General features: G+C 47.6%; 1 long non-coding RNA gene across 1 annotated transcript; it reads right to left on the reverse strand.

The window, feature by feature from the left end:
- Positions 1 to 4,075: 4,075 nt before the first annotated feature.
- LOC131402953 (uncharacterized) lies at positions 4,076 to 4,707 on the reverse strand. Its single transcript, XR_009219096.1, has 2 exons — positions 4,660 to 4,707; positions 4,076 to 4,353 (listed from the first exon to the last, which is right to left on the reverse strand). It is a non-coding gene; the product is annotated as an uncharacterized LOC131402953 (long non-coding RNA).
- Between the last annotated feature and the right edge of the window lie 282 nt (positions 4,708 to 4,989).

Here is a 4,989-nt window from a genome sequence, read left to right on the forward strand (position 1 = left end):
CATGTGTATAGTTGTCAATGATAGAGAAGGGAAGAGAATAACATCCTTAAGCAAGACGGAGGAGGCAAGTTGGTCTGGATTTGCACTGATAGTGACACATCAGCTTGATAGTGTCCCAGAATCCCGTTCTCAACGTCTGATGCCTATATCAGCAGCATCAACATCAGCTGGGAACGTCTTAGAAATGAAAATTCTCCGTTGCCTCCCCAGACCTACTTGGGTTGAGTTCCAGCAATCTGAGTTATAAAAACTCTGCAATGATTGTAATGGACAGTATGATTTGAGACACATTTCTCCAGGGAGAGAAAGAGGGTGCAATATCCAAATGAGCTGCGAACATTCTCCATGGATGGTAGTCTTCATCCTCCTCTTTGTTCCAATTTTGCATTTTATTCTGTTTTTAAAGAGAAAGCTCAAAAAATATGTCCTAACTTCATAGTAGAAACAATGAGACCATGAAACTAAAACCAAGTAGAAAACTGAAGTTCTATGCAGTCTGAAGGCTGAGCAGCTGTATATTCCAGAGGTCAGTTACTAGAATCGCTTCCCATCCTGGCAGTGAGGTCATGTGCAGTCAATGGGAGGAGACCTTGGAGAATCCCCAGCAAGTCTGTGGATACAGGAGACTGCAGGGACTCCAGGCCTGCAGCAGTGAAGGAGAACTCTTAAGTCCTTTGGATTCACAAATACCTTAAAAACAGTTGCACTGGGGGGTCCAGGTGAATCCCTGGGCCGTGGCTGAAGCTGAGGGGTCTGCACACCAGCCCTGAGCCCACCCCTGGCCAGTGTCCATATTGGGCAGAGATGAGTCCTGGTTTGGGTCTGGGTCTCTCATAGCCCCTCTGCAGGCAACGAGCATCTTTTGGAGATATCAGGAGACAGACACAGAAAGTGAAGAAAAGCATGGGAGGGAGTGACTGTGGCCTCGAGGACAGACGAGATTGCCCGGGAGGCAGAGAGAGCAAGGAGCCAAGAAAGGCATCCTGAAAACACAGTGAGAAAAGCAACATGGGTGCTGAAGAAAAAGAGAGTGATGTGGTTGAGAAATTCCCCATGAGACAGGCTTGACTCTCACAGCATCTCTTTGTAACGTCCGTCGTGATCTTTACCTTTCATGATAACATCAATTTTTATTTACCATGATTTTTCTTCCTTTTTATATTAAAATTGATAGGATAATCGATGCTGAGGAATTAGTGTTTTGAACTTATATCTGTTTTTTCATTGAGTGTTAACTCAATGAAGAGATGATACCTACTTGAATGAGATTTATCTTTTAATATATATTAAATCTGATTCCATAAATTATTCTGATTTTGCATGTAATTTTTTTTTTTTTTTTAGCTGAGGGAGATTCACCCTGAGCTAACATTTGTTGCCAATCTTCCTCTACTTAGTATGTGGGTCACCGCCACAGCATAGCTGCTGAGTGTTGTAGGTCCACACCTGTGAACAGAACGTGGGCTGCCAAAGCAGAGCTTGCCAAACTTAACCACTAGGCCAGGGGCCAGAACTATGATTTTGCATCTAATTTTAACATAAAATCCATCAATCTTTCTCTTCTTTGTCACATGTTAATTCAGACATAGGTCATTTCTGTATCATGAATTAAGTATCTCTTGTTTGTTACCTGGCAAACCTGTGTAGCTTTGATTTTGGAATCTTAAAAATGAGCATACCCCCTGGGGGCATTATTTTCCCCGTAGAGAACCTTGGCAGCAGACTCATTGCCTTCCTTCCCACACTAGATCCAGAGTCGTGGAAATGTGTTCGCCTTGCACACAGCACAGAGCACATAGGAATTACTCCACAAACATGTGGTAAGTGAACAGTTGGTGGCATCATCAGGTCATTCACAGAACGAGACTGAGAGAGAGCTTCCTTAGGTCAGGAAGGAGAAGCATTCCTTTATATTTTCAATCAATGTTTTAATTTGTAACATTGTAATGTGAACACCGAGTATACTATTTGTATCAAAATTGTGTTCTGAAAGTTTTCAAAAATCTCTAAATCTCAGAGTAGAGGAAAATCAACCTCTGTGAACCTGTCACTTGCTTCAAAAATTATCAACTCGTATACCATCTGGCTTCGTTTATCCTCACACCCACCCCGCTAGAGTTAACCAGCTGAGATGACTGAGAGCACATCATTTCAGCTATAAATATTTTCAGTTTCTCTTACAGATAAGGGATTTTTTGAACACAAACACACTAATGTTATCACACACAAAAATAAAAGTGTCATTCCTATAATCAACTATCTGGTCAGTATCCAAAGTCCCCCAGTTTTCTCAAGATGATTTCCTGGTTTTGCATTTTATTGGAGTCAGGATCTTTAAAAAACCCTTTTTTTGCAATTGCTTGATGTGTTTCTGAAGTGGCTTTTACTCTCTTACTAGTTCATGCATCTTGATGTTTAGGTGGGATATGCCTGTGTGTGTTTACATGTCTACACCAAGCTGTGAATTCTTTCTTTCCTGGATGGCAGTGCCCTGGCAGGAAGGGCCTGTGCTGTGGGAACCAGGATTTCTACTCTGCATCTGGCTGAACTGAAAAGGCGTCCCTGGGTGACACTTGCAGCCTTCAGAAAGGAGGGGGAAGAAGTACCAAGGAATTCAAGACAATGGCCCTTGTCTTACAGGGTGTTTCCAGGGCATGATGTTCAAAATGCCGGGTGGTAACCCTTTAGCTCCTAGTCGTAGGGTGGATTCTGGGTGTGAGCTCAGAGTAGTGTCTGTTTACCACCCATGTGGGAAGCGTTTCAGTATTTTAATTGGTAAGTTTGTGTCTGTTGTGTCTGTGTTGTCTAAGATGGGTTGCATTCCCCTGCTGGACCCACTCCTATACCTGCCCCTCTCGTGCCTCATCTTTCAAAACTCCCAACAGGCAAGTTTCACATCCCTGTAACACACATCCACATAACCACAGCACAGACTGGGGAAAAGAACACAGGCATCCCAGGGGCTACGTGCTCTATGCGCTCAGGCCCAGCTGCCCCTTTGGGACAAGTCAGTAACAACACGACTGAGTGTGTAAACTAGTGACTGTCTGAGACCATGGACCTCAGAACACCAAGGTCCCAGATGTCACCCTAGGCAGCAATGGACAGTGTGGGTCATTCAGTGGCCAGGATTAAGGTCTATTATCTTGGCAAACCAGAGGTCACCCCGATCCATCAGGCCCAGCCAGGGAGGAATGGCCACGATGTACCTGACAGAGAGGCTGGGGGCCTTCTACGGAATTTCTGCCCAAAAAGAATCATATAAGGAAATGCGGGGATGCTGGAAATCCTAGTTCACAGGGACTGGCGAGGTTTATGGAAGAAAGTCCTGTTGTAGGTTTAAAAGCTGCCTCATGAATCTTTTCCTCTGGATATGAAACAAGTGGGAAAAGGACTTCCATGGCATGGGCCAGGATCCCAGGAGGATTCCAATCTAGGCGAAGGGTGAACAGGGAGCCCTAGAGGCGGCCTGATGGGGATGTCCTGTCGGCCCTTAGTCCATCAGCACATGGTCTTCCTCTGGCCTTGTCTTTTCCACATGCAAACTTTTATCTTTTTACATTTTTTCCTCATTTAGTGTTGATGCAAATCTAGAGACTGATTAGAAAACGGTAACTTCCAATAGTTGGTCAAAAGAAACCTCAATGGGAGAAGCAGAAAACATCCTTCTTCCTGGAAAGCTGTAGAAAGACAGCCGCTGCCCTGGGGAAGGACATGGTCCTGGCAAGTGGTATTTGAAAGACATCTACATTTCAGTGGTTGTTGCTCTGCCTGGGAAAGTCCCTCCAACCTCTACATCCAGGGAGATCTGAGGGGCTGTCTCTGCTCCTGGCCCAGGTGAACCACACTGAAATGCACCTGTCCTCTGAGGAAGGGGGACTTGAGGGTGTCATTCAGTAGCCAGGGAGGGGACTGGCCGTCCTCCCTTCTCCCACATACCATAAGCTCTGACCATACATGAGTTCTTAATTCAAGGCGGAATGTGAGATTCTGTGTCTCATTTACATGAGCATAAGCAGTGAAAGAACCACACCACAACACCCAGGCTGTGACAGAAACAGAACTTACTGCAACATTCAAATCTGATATTTACTCTTAAACATATACTAATGCTCCTCCTCAATGGATAAACAGTCCCTGGGGTGCAGATGTCAGGGATTTGGAGGGGGGTCGTGCCCTCCGCCTGGGGCTTTAGGGGAAACCAGGGAAAGTCTTCAGATGTCCTCCTTCACTTGGGGTGGGGGGGGAAGAGCTGACCCGGTGCACCCCGAGGGTCCCAGTGGCCCTGCTGCTCAGGAGGAGCTGCACTTGTGGTCTCCAGAGGGTTATGGCTCCTTGCCAAGGGCACGGTGGCTGAAGAGAAGAAACAGACTATTTTGGGGAACCTTCCTGAGATTCACGGCACACCTCCCTCCCCCACAACACTCTTATCCAAACCCTGTGCCGAGTGCTCAGTCCATCAACAGCACCTCGTTTGTCCCTGATGGGGGAGGCATCATTTAGCATCACTCATTTAAGAGGAGGCAACCGAGTCCCAGAGAGGAGAGGGGAGCGGCCTGTCCCAGGCCTGGCCAGCACTGGAGCTGGGATCCAGGCCCATGCTTAGCCCGAAGCTGTACTGAGCCCCTGGATTCAGTCGCTGCTGCTCCTGACACTCACTCGGCCCTGAACTGGAGGATGTCCGGTTCCTCTTTCTCCTGAAGAGCCACATTTTGCTCGTCTTCTGGTGTGTGGGCTCCAGCCGGCAGGAGAGGCAGTAGCTACAGGACAGAGTGGCCTGTGAGCTACCAGGAGCCGCACCTCAGGTGTCCCTCCCAGAGCCTGCCAGCAGCTGAGTCCCGGTGCCCCATGGGTCACCACGCAATGAGGTCTGGGGCTGATCAGGGAGCCAGGCCCCACGCTCTGCAGCCGGCCGGCCGAGAGAGTCTGGCCTGCCCTCACCCAACTCCTGTGCCCCTCACCTCTCATCAACACTGAGGGGCTCCATCG

The sequence above is a fragment of the Diceros bicornis genome, unplaced genomic scaffold, assembly GCF_020826845.1.
Source record: "Diceros bicornis minor isolate mBicDic1 unplaced genomic scaffold, mDicBic1.mat.cur scaffold_388_ctg1, whole genome shotgun sequence".
NCBI classification, from domain to species: domain Eukaryota; kingdom Metazoa; phylum Chordata; class Mammalia; order Perissodactyla; family Rhinocerotidae; genus Diceros; species Diceros bicornis.